This window comes from Rattus norvegicus, chromosome 13 (genome assembly GCF_021556685.1).
Source record: "Rattus norvegicus strain SHRSP/BbbUtx chromosome 13, alternate assembly SHRSP_T2T, whole genome shotgun sequence".
NCBI classification, from domain to species: Eukaryota; Metazoa; Chordata; class Mammalia; order Rodentia; family Muridae; genus Rattus; species Rattus norvegicus.
This window is the reverse complement of record NC_141546.1, coordinates 35,871,087-35,883,655: the sequence shown is the minus strand read 5'-3', so window position 1 is coordinate 35,883,655 and position 12,569 is coordinate 35,871,087.

Below are 12,569 nucleotides of genomic sequence, written 5' to 3'. Positions count from 1 at the left end.
AAATCTAGGTGTGCCATGAGCAGATAGGGCTTTACTGGAAGAACTAAGACATGGGGTGAGTCTTCGAGGGGCATATCTTGTGCTAGGCATTTCCCTCCGTCCCTTTATGCTTCCTGCCACCATGATGTGGGCAGTCACTATCCCATGGCATTCTGCTTCTTCTCTGCCTTGCCCAAAATAAATAGATGCAGTTGACCTTAGGTTGTAACCTCAGAACTAATACATTAAATTAAATCTTTCCTTGCTCTCATTGATTTTTGAGCATATTTTTCACATCGGTGGCCAATCTAATGAACCCATCTAAAAGGATTTAACTTGGCCCAGAGTTTTGGGGGTACAGTCAAATGACCTATTGGCTTATTGCTTGGAGAGTCAGATGAAGCATCACATTGTAGAAAGAATGGATGGAAACCAAATCTGCTCACTCTCTGGGCAGAAAGTGAAGGAGAGAAAGTAGAAGGCCTAAGGGACTCACATTTGCCTTTGAGGGCCCCTCTCCAAAGAATTTCATGAGGATCTTCATCTTTCCTATTCCATTATTTTCTAATAGTATTTGTCTAGTGACCATGCTTTTATCACACACATGGTATGCAATTTAAGGTCCAAATAGTAACTGATTACATCGATCACCAACCAGTTTTTTTTTTTTTTTTTTTTTTTTTTTTTTTTATAAACTTGAGTATTTCTTATATACATTTCGAGTGTTATTCCCTTTCCCGGTTTCCGGGCAAACATCCCCCTCCCCCCTCCCCTTCCTTATGGGTGTTCCCCTCCCAACCCTCCCCCCATTGCCGCCCTCCCCCCATAGACTAGTTCACTGGGGGTTCAGTCTTAGCAGGACCCAGGGCTTCCCCTTCCACTGGTGCTCTTACTAGGATATTCATTGCTACCTATGGGGTGAGAGTCCAGGGTCAGTCCATGTATAGTCTTTAGGTAGTGGCTTAGTCCCTGGAAGCTCTGGTTGCTTGGCATTGTTGTACTTTTGGGGTCTCGAGCCCCTTCAAGCTCTTCCAGTTCTTTCTAAGATTCCTTCAATAGGGGACCTATTCTCAGTTCAGTGGTTTGCTGCTGGCATTCGCCTCTATATTTGCTGTATTCTGGCTGTGTCTCTCGGGAGCGATCTACATCCGGCTCCTGTCGGTCTGCACTTCTTTGCTTCATCCATCTTGTCTAATTGGGTGGCTGTATATGTATGGGCACATGTGGGGCAGGCTCTGAATGGGTGTTCCTTCAGTCTCTGTTTTAATCTTTGCCTCTCCCTTCCCTGCCAAGGGTATTCTTTTTCCTCATTTAAAGAAGGAGTGAAACATTCACATTTTGATCATCCGTCTTGAGTTTCGTTTGTTCTAGGGATCTAGGGTAATTCAAGCATTTGGGCTAATAGCCACTTATCAATGAGTGCATACCATGTATGTCTTTCTGTGATTGGGTTAGCTCACTCAGGATGATATTTTCCAGTTCCAACCATTTGCCTACGAATTTCATAAACTCGTTGTTTTTGATAGCTGAGTAATATTCCATTGTGTAGATGTACCACATTTTCTGTATCCATTCCTCTGTTGAAGGGCATCTGGGTTCTTTCCATTTTCTGGCTATTATAAATAAGGCTGCGATGAACATAGTGGAGCACGTGTCTCTTTTATATGTTGAGGCATCTTTTGGGTATATGCCCAAGAGAGGTATAGCTGGATCCTCAGGCAGTTCAATGTCCAATTTTCTGAGGAACCTCCAGACTGATTTCCAGAATGGTTTTACCAGTCTGCAATCCCACCAACAATGGAGGAGTGTTCCTCTTTCTCCACATCCTCGCCAGCATCTGCTGTCACCTGAGTTTTGGATCTTAGCCATTCTACTGGTGTGAGGTGAAATCTCAGGGTTGTTTTGATTTGCATTTCCCTTGTGACTAAAGATGTTGAACATTTCTTTAGGTGTTTCTCCGCCATTCGGCATTCCTCAGCTGTGAATTCTTTGTTTAGCTCTGAACCCCATTTTTTAATAGGGTTATTTGTTTCCCTGAGGTCTAACTTCTTGAGTTCTTTGTATATTTTGGAAATAAGGCCTCTATCTGTTGTAGGATTGGTAAAGATCTTTTCCCAATCTGTTGGTTGCCGTTTTGTCCTAACCACAGTGTCCTTTGCCTTACAGAAGCTTTGCAGTTTTATGAGATCCCATTTGTCGATTCTTGATCTTAGAGCATAAGCCATTGGTGTTTTGTTCAGGAAATTTTTTCCAGTGCCCATGTGTTCCAGATGCTTCCCTAGTTTTTCTTCTATTAGTTTGAGTGTGTCTGGTTTGATGTGGAGGTCCTTGATCCACTTGGACTTAAGCTTTGTACAGGGTGATAAGGATGGATCGATCTGCATTCTTCTACATGTTGCCCTCCAGTTGAACCAGCACCATTTGCTAAAAATGCTATCTTTTTTCCATTGGATGGTTTTGGCTCCTTTGCCAAAAATCAAGTGACCATAGGTGTGTGGGTTCATTTCTGGGTCTTCAATTCTATTCCATTGGTCTATCTGTCTGTCTCTGTACCAATACCATGCAGTTTTTATCACTATTGCTCTGTAATACTGCTTGAGTTCAGGGATAGTGATTCCCCCTGAAGTCCTTTTATTGTTGAGGATAGCTTTAGCTATCCTGGGTTTTTTGTTATTCCAGATGAATTTGCAAATTGTTCTGTCTAACTCTTTGAAGAATTGGATTGGTATTTTGATGGGGATTGCATTGAATCTGTAGATTGCTTTTGGTAAAATGGCCATTTTTACCATATTAATCCTGCCAATCCATGAGCATGGGAGATCTTTCCATCTTCTGAGGTCTTCTTCAATTTCTTTCCTCAGTGTCTTGAAGTTCTTATTGTACAGCTCTTTTACTTGCTTGGTTAAAGTCACACCGAGGTACTTTATATTATTTGGGTCTATTATGAAGGGTGTCGTTTCCCTAATTTCTTTCTCGGCTTGTTTCTCTTTTGTATAGAGGAAGGCAACTGATTTATTTGAGTTAATTTTATACCCAGCCACTTTGCTGAAGTTGTTTATCAGCTTTAGTAGTTCTCTGGTGGAACTTTTGGGATCACTTAAATATACTATCATGTCATCTGCAAATAGTGATATTTTGACCTCTTTTTTTCCGATCTGTATCCCTTTGATCTCCTTTTGTTGTCTGATTGCTCTGGCTAGAACTTCAAGAACTATATTGAATAAGTAGGGAGAGAGTGGGCAGCCTTGTCTAGTCCCTGATTTTAGTGGGATTGCTTCAAGTTTCTCTCCATTTAGTTTAATGTTAGCAACTGGTTTGCTGTATATGGCTTTTACTATGTTTAGGTATGGGCCTTGAATTCCTATTCTTTCCAGGACTTTTATCATGAAGGGGTGTTGAATTTTGTCAAATGCTTTCTCAGCATCTAATGAAATGATCATGTGGTTCTGTTCTTTCAGTTTGTTTATATAATGGATCACGTTGATGGTTTTCCGTATATTAAACCATCCCTGCATGCCTGGGATGAAGCCTACTTGATCATGGTGGATGATTGTTTTGATGTGCTCTTGAATTCGGTTTGCCAGAATTTTATTGAGTTTTTTGCGTCGATATTCATAAGGGAAATTGGTCTGAAGTTCTCTTTCTTTGTTGTGTCTTTGTGTGGTTTAGGTATAAGAGTAATTGTGGCTTCGTAGAAGGAATTCGGTAGGGCTCCATCTGTTTCAATTTTGTGGAATAGTTTGGATAATATTGGTATGAGGTCTTCTATGAAGGTTTGATAGAATTCTGCACTAAACCCGTCTGGACCTGGGCTCTTTTTGGTTGGGAGACCTTTAATGACTGCTTCTATTTTCTTAGGAGTTATGGGATTGTTTAACTGGTTTATCTGTTCCTGATTTAACTTCGATACCTGGTATCTGTCTAGGAAATTGTCCATTTCCTGAAGATTTTCAAATTTTGTTGAATATAGGTTTTTATAGTAAGATCTGATGATTTTTTGAATTTCCTCCGAATCTGTAGTTATGTCTCCCTTTTCATTTCTGATTTTGTTAATTTGGACACACTCTTTGTGTCCTCTCGTTAGTCTGGCTAAGGGTATATCTATCTTGTTGATTTTCTCAAAGAACCAACTTTTGGTTCTGTTGATTTTTTCTATGGTCCTTTTTGTTTCTACTTGGTTGATTTCAGCTCTGAGTTTGATTATTTCCTGCCTTCTACTCCTCCTGGGTGTATTTGCTTCTTTTTGTTCTAGAGCTTTTAGGTGTGCTGTCAAGCTGCTGACATATGCTCTTTCCTGTTTCTTTCTGCAGGCACTCAGCGCTATGAGTTTTCCTCTTAGCACAGCTTTCATTGTGTCCCATAAGTTTGAGTATGTTGTATCTTCATTTTCATTAAATTCTAAAAAGTTTTTAATTTCTTTCCTTATTTCTTCCTTGACCAGGTTATCATTGAGTAGAGCATTGTTCAATTTCCACGTATATGTGGGCATTCTTCCCTTATTGTTATTGAAGACCAGTTTTAGGCCGTGGTGGTCCGATAGCACGCATGGGATTATTTTTATCTTTCTGTACCTGTTGAGGCCCGTTTTTTGACCAATTATATGGTCAATTTTGGAGAAAGTACCATGAGGAGCTGAGAAGAAGGTATATCCTTTTGCTTTAGGATAGAATGTTCTATAAATATCCGTTAAGTCCATTTGGCTCATGATTTCTCTGAGTCTGTCGACATCACTGTTTAATTTCTGTTTCCATGATCTGTCCATTGGTGAGAGTGGGGTGTTGAAATCTCCCACTATTATTGTGTGAGGTGCAATGTGTGTTTTGAGCTTTAGTAAGGTTTCTTTTACGTATGTAGGTGCCCTTGTATTTGGGGCATAGATATTTAGGATTGAGAGTTCATCTTGGTTGATTTTTCCTTTGATGAATATGAAGTGTCCTTCCTTATCTTTTTTGATGACTTTTTGTTGGAAATTGATTTTATTTGATATTAGAATGGCTACTCCAGCTTGCTTCTTCTGACCATTTGCTTGGAAAGTTGTTTTCCAGCCTTTCACTCTGAGGTAGTGTCTGTCTTTGTCTCTGAGGTGTGTTTCCTGTAGGCAGCAGAATGCAGGGTCCTCGTTGCGTATCCAGTTTGTTAATCTATGTCTTTTTATTGGGGAGTTGAGGCCATTGATATTGAGAGATATTAAGGAATAGTGATTATTGCTTCCCGTTATATTCATATTTGGATGTGAGGTTATGTTTGTGTGCTTTCATTCTCTTTGTTTTGTTGCCAAGACGATTAGTTTCTTGCTTCTTCTAGGGTATAGCTTGCCTCCTTATGTTGGGCTTTACCATTTATTATCTTTTGTAGTGCTGGATTTGTAGAAAGATATTGTGTAAATTTGGTTTTGTCATGGAATATCTTGGTTTCTCCATCAATGTTAATTGAGAGTTGCTGGATACAGTAATCTGGGCTGGCATTTGTGTTCTCTTAGGGTCTGTATAACATCAGTCCAGGATCTTCTGGCCTTCATAGTTTCTGGCGAGAAGTCTGGTGTGATTCTGATAGGTCTCCCTTTATATGTTACTTGACCTTTTTCCCTTACTGCTTTTAATATTCTTTCTTTGTTTTGTGCGTTTGGTGTTTTAACAATTATGTGACGGGAGGTGTTTCTTTTCTGGTCCAATCTATTTGGAGTTCTGTAGGCTTCTTGTATGTCTATGGGTATCTCTTTTTTTAGGTTAGGGAAGTTTTCTTCTATGATTTTGTTGAAAATATTTACTGGTCCTTTGAGCTGGGAGTCTTCACTCTCTTCTATACCTATTATCCTTAGGTTTGATCTTCTCATTGAGTCCTGGATTTCCTGTATGTTTTGGACCAGTAGCTTTTTCCGCTTTACATTATCCTTGACAGTTGAGTCAATGATTTCTATGGAATCTTCTGCTCCTGAGATTCCCTCTTCCATCTCTTGTATTCTGTTGGTGAAGCTTGTATCTACAGCTCCTTGTCTCTTCTTTTGGTTTTCTATATCCAGGGTTGTTTCCATGTGTTCTTTCTTGATTGCTTCTATTTCCATTTTTAATTCCTTCAACTGTTTGATTGTGTTTTCCTGGAATTCTTTCAGGGATTTTTGCGATTCCTCTCTGTAGGCTTTTACTTGTTTATTAATGTTTTCCTGTGCTTCCCTAAGTGTGTTCAGGTCTTTCTTGAAGTCCTCCAGCATCATGATCAAATATGATTTTGAAACTAGATCTTGCTTTTCTGGTGTGTTTGGATATTCCATGTTTGTTTTGGTGGGAGAATTGGGCTCCGATGATGGCATGTAGTCTTGGTTTCTGTTGCTTGGGTTCCTGCGCTTGCCTCTCGCCATCAGATTATCTCTAGTGTTACTTTGTTCTGCTATTTCTGACAGTGGCTAGACTGTCCTATAAGCCTGTGTGTCAGGAGTGCTGTAGACCTGTTTTCCTCTCTTTCAGTTAGTTATGGGGACAGAGTGTTCTGCTTTCGGGCGTGTAGTTTTTCCTCTCTACAGGTCTTCAGCTGTTCCTGTGGGCCTGTGTCTTGAGTTCACCAGGCAGCTTTCTTGCAGCAGAAAATTTGGTCTTACCTGTGGTCCCGAGGCTCAGGTTTGCTCGTGGGGTGCTGTCCAGGGGCTCTCTGCAGCGGCAGCAACCAGGAAGACCTGTGCCGCCCCTTCCGGGAGCTTCAGTGCACCAGGGTTCCAGATGGTCTTTGGCTTTTTCCTCTGGCGTCCGAGATGTGTGTGCAGGGAGCAGTCTCTTCTGGTTTCCCAGGCTTGTCTGCCTCTCTGAAGGTTTAGCTCTCCCTCCCACGGGATTTGCGTGCAGAGAACTGTTTATCCGGTCTGTTTCCTTCAGGGTCCGGCGGTGTCTCTGGCAGGGGTCCTGCCGCTCCTGGGCCCTCCCCCACGGGAGCCCAGAGGCCTTATACAGTTTCCTCTTGGGCCAGGGATGTGGGCAGGGGTGAGCAGTGTTGGTGGTCTCTTCCGCTCTGCAGCCTCAGGAGTGCCCACCTGACCAGGCGGTTGGGTCTCTCTCTCACCGGGTCTGGGAGCAGAGAGCTGCTGCGGGCCGGGATCCACGGGTGTGGGACTTCCGGTAAACACAGAACGTGCCCGGTCCTAGAGAAATTCTGCTTCCGTGTGTCCCAAGCTCACCAGGCAGCTTTCTTGCAGCAGAAAATTTGGTCTTACCTGTGATCCCGAGGCTCAAGTTCGCTCATGGGGTGCTGCCCAGGGGCTCTCTGCAGCGGCAGCAACCAGGAAGACCTGTGCCGCCCCTTCCGGGAGCTTCAGTGCACCAGGGTTCCAGATGGTCTTTGGCTTTTTCCTCTGGCGTCCGAGATGTGTGTGCAGGGAGCAGTCTCTTCTGGTTTCCCAGGCTTGTCTGCCTCTCTGAAGGTTTAGCTCTCCCTCCCACGGGATTTGGGTGCAGAGAACTGTTTATCCGGTCTGTTTCCTTCAGGGTCTGGCGGTGTCTCTGGCAGGGGTCCTGCCGCTCCTGGGCCCTCCCCCACGGGAGCCCAGAGGCCTTATACAGTTTCCTCTTGGGCCAGGGATGTGGGCAGGGGTGAGCAGTGTTGGTGGTCTCTTCCGCTCTGCAGCCTCAGGAGTGCCCACCTGACCAGGCGGTTGGGTCTCTCTCTCACCGGGTCTGGGAGCAGAGAGCTGCTGCGGGCCGGGATCCGCGGGTGTTGGACTTCCGGTAAACACAGAACGTGCCCGGTCCTAGAGAAATTCTGCTTCCGTGTGTCCCAAGCTCACCAGGCAGCTTTCTTGCAGCAGAAAATTTGGTCTTACCTGTGATCCCGAGGCTCAAGTTCGCTCGTGGGGTGCTGCCCAGGGGCTCTCTGCAGCGGCAGCAACCAGGAAGACCTGTGCCGCCCCTTCCGGGAGCTTCAGTGCACCAGGGTTCCAGATGGTCTTTGGCTTTTTCCTCTGGCGTCTGAGATGTGTGTACAGGGAGCAGTCTCTTCTGGTTTCCCAGGCTTGTCTGCCTCTCTGAAGGTTTAGCTCTCCCTCCCACGGGATTTGGGTGCAGAGAACTGTTTATCTGGTCTGTTTCCTTCAGGGTCTGGCGGTGTCTCTGGCAGGGGTCCTGCCGCTCCTGGGCCCTCCCCCATGGGAGCCCAGAGGCCTTATACAGTTTCCTCTTGGGCCAGGGATGTGGGCAGGGGTGAGCAGTGTTGGTGGTCTCTTCCGCTCTGCAGCCTCAGGAGTGCCCACCTGACCAGGCGGTTGGGTCTCTCTCTCACCGGGTCTGGGAGCAGAGAGCTGCTGCGGGCCGGGATCCGCGGGTGTCACCAACCAGTTTTCATACCCTGTTGGTATCCTCTTTTCTAAGGCAACCCCTTTTAGAGCATATACCCTTTTATGGTATCATTGATAAGGATAACCTAACCCAAGCCCCATTTATACTTATGTAATATCTCTTGTATAATATTCTACTGATCTAGCTTAAAATGCAACAGGAATTTAGAGTTTACATGATTCCTACCACATTGAAAGAGATACAAAGCTAGGAATGGTATTTTACAGCCTTTAGGGAATTCTTATAATTCTTAAAACACACAAGGAATTCAATTATCTTTAAGATCATAAGACACAGAAGACATTATGAATGCAATTGCACTTGTAGGGAAACTTACACCTCAATTACTTACTCTTAGGAGCAGGACTGTTCTCAGTGAGACCAAGTATATTGGATAATTCAATGCAATTCTTGTTTTTCCGTTTCTCTTTACATATTTGAAGGACAGAAGAATAGTTGAGAAGCCTTATGGTTTAAATGAGAAATTTCTCCCATAGGCTCATGTATTTGAACACTTGAGTCCCAATTAGTGGTAACATTTGGGAAGGTATTGAACCTTTAAGATGTGAAACCTTATTGGAAGAAGTTTATTACTGTGGGATGGAATTTGAGGGTTTATGGCTTTGCCCATTTCTTGTTATCATTCTGCTTTCAATAACCTACCCAGTTTACTCCTCATCCCCTATTGGCAAACATATGATATATGAACCACATTAAATTCTTAGTTCTTTCTAAAACATCATTTAAAACCCAAACTTTCAAGCAGTTGAGTATATTTTGCTCAGGTTCTCCTGTTTTCTGTGATATTCTGATTTCATATTGTGTGGGTCAATGGCATGGTGATTAGATTTCAGAGACTGTGGTTGAGCTTTGTAAAACAGTCACGTGACAAGCCTAGAGACTCTCTGGTTAGCAGGCATGGGAAAAAAAAGCAAATTAATATCTTCACTTTGCTTACCATTTTTCCTGCCTAGTAGACTATTTATTTTGTCCTAGGATATTTTCAATGTAGTTTGAAGCTCTTCATCTTAGTTACGGAAGGTGTTATATTTATTCATCCTCTGACCTTCTGTGATGATATAGGTTCTGAGACAGCATCAGTTGCATCAGTTCACAAGGGAGACATTGTACTCATTTGGGTTGTTATAAACTAGTTTGTCCATCTTCTCTCATTGGGAAATGAGATACTATACAGAGATGACTTAGCAGTTAAGGCTGTGCATTGCTCTTCCTGAGAACCCCAGTTCTGTTCCTAGAACACACCTTGTGCAGCTCACGACTGCCGGCTACTCCAGGTCCAGGTGACCTGATGCCCTCTGCTGGCCTGGGTGTGAAACTGTGCACATATTCTCATAAACATATATTCATAATTGAAAAGAAAAAGAAAGTGGAGAGTAAATTTTAGTTTATGGCTAGACTCATTTAAATCATGGATATAATTTCCATTTCTCATTGAGCAGACCTAACCCAAAAATAGGCAATTGAAAATGCTCTCAATCCAAAGCTCTTTGTATGTTCCTGCTGCTTTAAGTTTTGATAGTTTCAGGGACTCAAACTTTGTTATATATACATTATTTCTTGAAATAGCATGTACAACTGTCTTCATACTGTAAGCATGAAGTAATTGAGCCATAAATTAAACTATGAATTACGTTTTGATTTTGGTCTTTTACTGGTTACTTTTCTTGTTGTCATGATAAAGTTAAGAAAAGCAATGTAAGAAAATGTTTCCTTTGGCCCACAGTTTATTATCTATATTGAGTGTATATATTGATGCAGAAGACCTTCTGGCAGGGACATGAGGCAATGGACCCTACTGCATGTGCAGTCAAAAAGCAGATGGTAAAATGCTTACCTCACCTTTGCCTTTTTATTTAATCCAAAGCCCCACTCAATGCTATGCTTCTGCCCATAGATAGAGTTGATCTTCCTACCTTGATTGATGCAATATATAAATTCCTCCCTGATATACCCAAAGGTTTGCCTCCTAGGTGATTCTAGATCCTGTCAAGTAAACAATTTGTATTGACCATCGTAGGACCAATTGCTAAACCATGTCATTATACATATTCAAATGTAACAAAATCCAGAAATAATACAAGGCCTGAAATACTTCTGGATTCATTTATTTTAAGTGAAGTATATTCAACCTATAGCACTGTTATTCACTGGTTTTCTATTTACTTTTACTATTTTATCTACATGTAATTAAAAGATTAAGAGAGAGAGAGAGTGTGTGTGTGTGTGTATGTGTGTGTGTTTGTACTATGTGATGGAACACATGTAGAGCTCAGGGTACAACTTGTGAAGTCAATTTTTTCCTTCCACTACATGGAGAACAGGGATTGAACTCAGGATCGGCTTTGGCAGCAAGTATCTTTAACCACTGAGCTATTTCACTGGCCCACAGATTTCTTATTCTGAAGGAAGCAATTAGTAACAAAAGAGAAAGGAGTCTTGAGTCTGTCTTAGCTGTCTAGATAAATACTGTGATTCTCACTCTGTTCTGCTGAGATAAAATGTTCCAGAATAGCATATTGAACAACAGCCAAACCTCCTTATGCTAATGCCATAACAGCTTTCGATGAGCAATCTGTTCTGTTATGGTTACACTATAAGAAAAGAGGAACTATAACAGTAAACTACTAAACTTTTTGTTGTATAGGTTTCCTGTCTTAAATATAAGTGATTTTGATAAGGAGGATGAGAGAGAGAGAGAGAGAGAGAGAGAGAGAGAGAGAGAGAGAGAGAGAGAGAGGAGAAGAAGAAGAAGAAGAAGAAGAAGAAGAAGAAGAAGAAGAAGAAGAAGAAGAAGAAGAAGAAGAAGAAGAAGAAGAAGAAGAAGAAGAGGAAGAAGAAGCAGCAGCAGCAGCAACAATTTCATCTGGTTAGTTGATACCTCTGATTGATACCTCTCCACAAGACTCAATATTCATTATGTCACTGAATTCTCTTCAGTCTTATATCCAAAGCATACGAAAAGACAGTTTCCAAATGACTTAGAAGGTGAGAAATGTTTACCTCATCATGTTCCATAACTGACAAACACCATGAATTCCTAACCTTGTACTTACAAAAACTAACCTGTAATTTTAGAGAGTAGATATGACTTTGAGTTTGTTCTCTCCGTCTCTGTCTCTATCTCTCTCTCTGTGTCTCAACCTCCCACATCTCTTTCCCATGTACACCTTTAACTAACCTCTACATCTCTTTCTATCCTTCTTCTGTTTTCTTCTTTACATCCCCATCTCTATGTGTATTGGTTGTAGTTCTCAAAAGAAAGTCCCTTTAACATCTTAACACAGTCTCTCCTACCCTCATTGCACGCACGCTTGCACACACACACACACACACACACACACACACACACACACACACACATAGAAGGTTGCGGGAGCCATAACTCATATTACGAACTATATCAGTTTATGATTGTATGGTTCTGAATCAACATGAGATATATCTTAGAATTTTGGAATAGTTTGTACATTGTAATTGAAACTGTCTAATTCTCTAAATCTGAGATACTCTGTTGAAATGTAATACTCATTTATTAATTACCAAATAATACACAAATGAAGCTGTGCCTCTGTTTAACTAGCTGGTCAAATCTTAAAAGGTTCAGCACCAAGCTATGTGACCTACTCCAGACTTGAAATGCCATATGTGGTTTATGATGTATTATCACTCCAAATTACCTTATTTCATTATTGCAATAGCTATAAAAAGCTGATGTCTAATTTTTCATAATACATCTTCTTTTCTGTTCTGTAAATATCTTTTCCTGCAGCAAAAGCCTTTTTATAATTCTATTTATCAGTCTGAGTTCTCTGCTGTGGGGAAGAGCAAATCAAGGTGGGGAAAGATTTATCTGATCTGAGAGGTCTTCAAATTCCAATGGTAAGCTAGGGCAGATACTGCACAAGTGGAAGCTAGGGTTCATGCCACTGACTTCTGATTTGCTTCATTTAGACAAATGTTCACTTAAAAGTATCTCCTCCAGGTCGAATATTTAAGCTGAAAGAAAAACTACAGAAAAGGTTCAGAAACTAAAACAAGATTTTAGTGCTATGTGTCAGATTGCTCAATAGAAAATATTCTTACAGAATGATAACTAGAAAAATAAAAAAGGTCAGACATTCATTTATACCTATATCTGGTATATTGAGGAGCCCACATATTCATGGGACAAGTAAGCACATGCTCAACTTACCATATCTGAGTGTCTTATAGGAAAAACAAAACCAAAAAGTCCTTAAATTACCTACAGGCAAA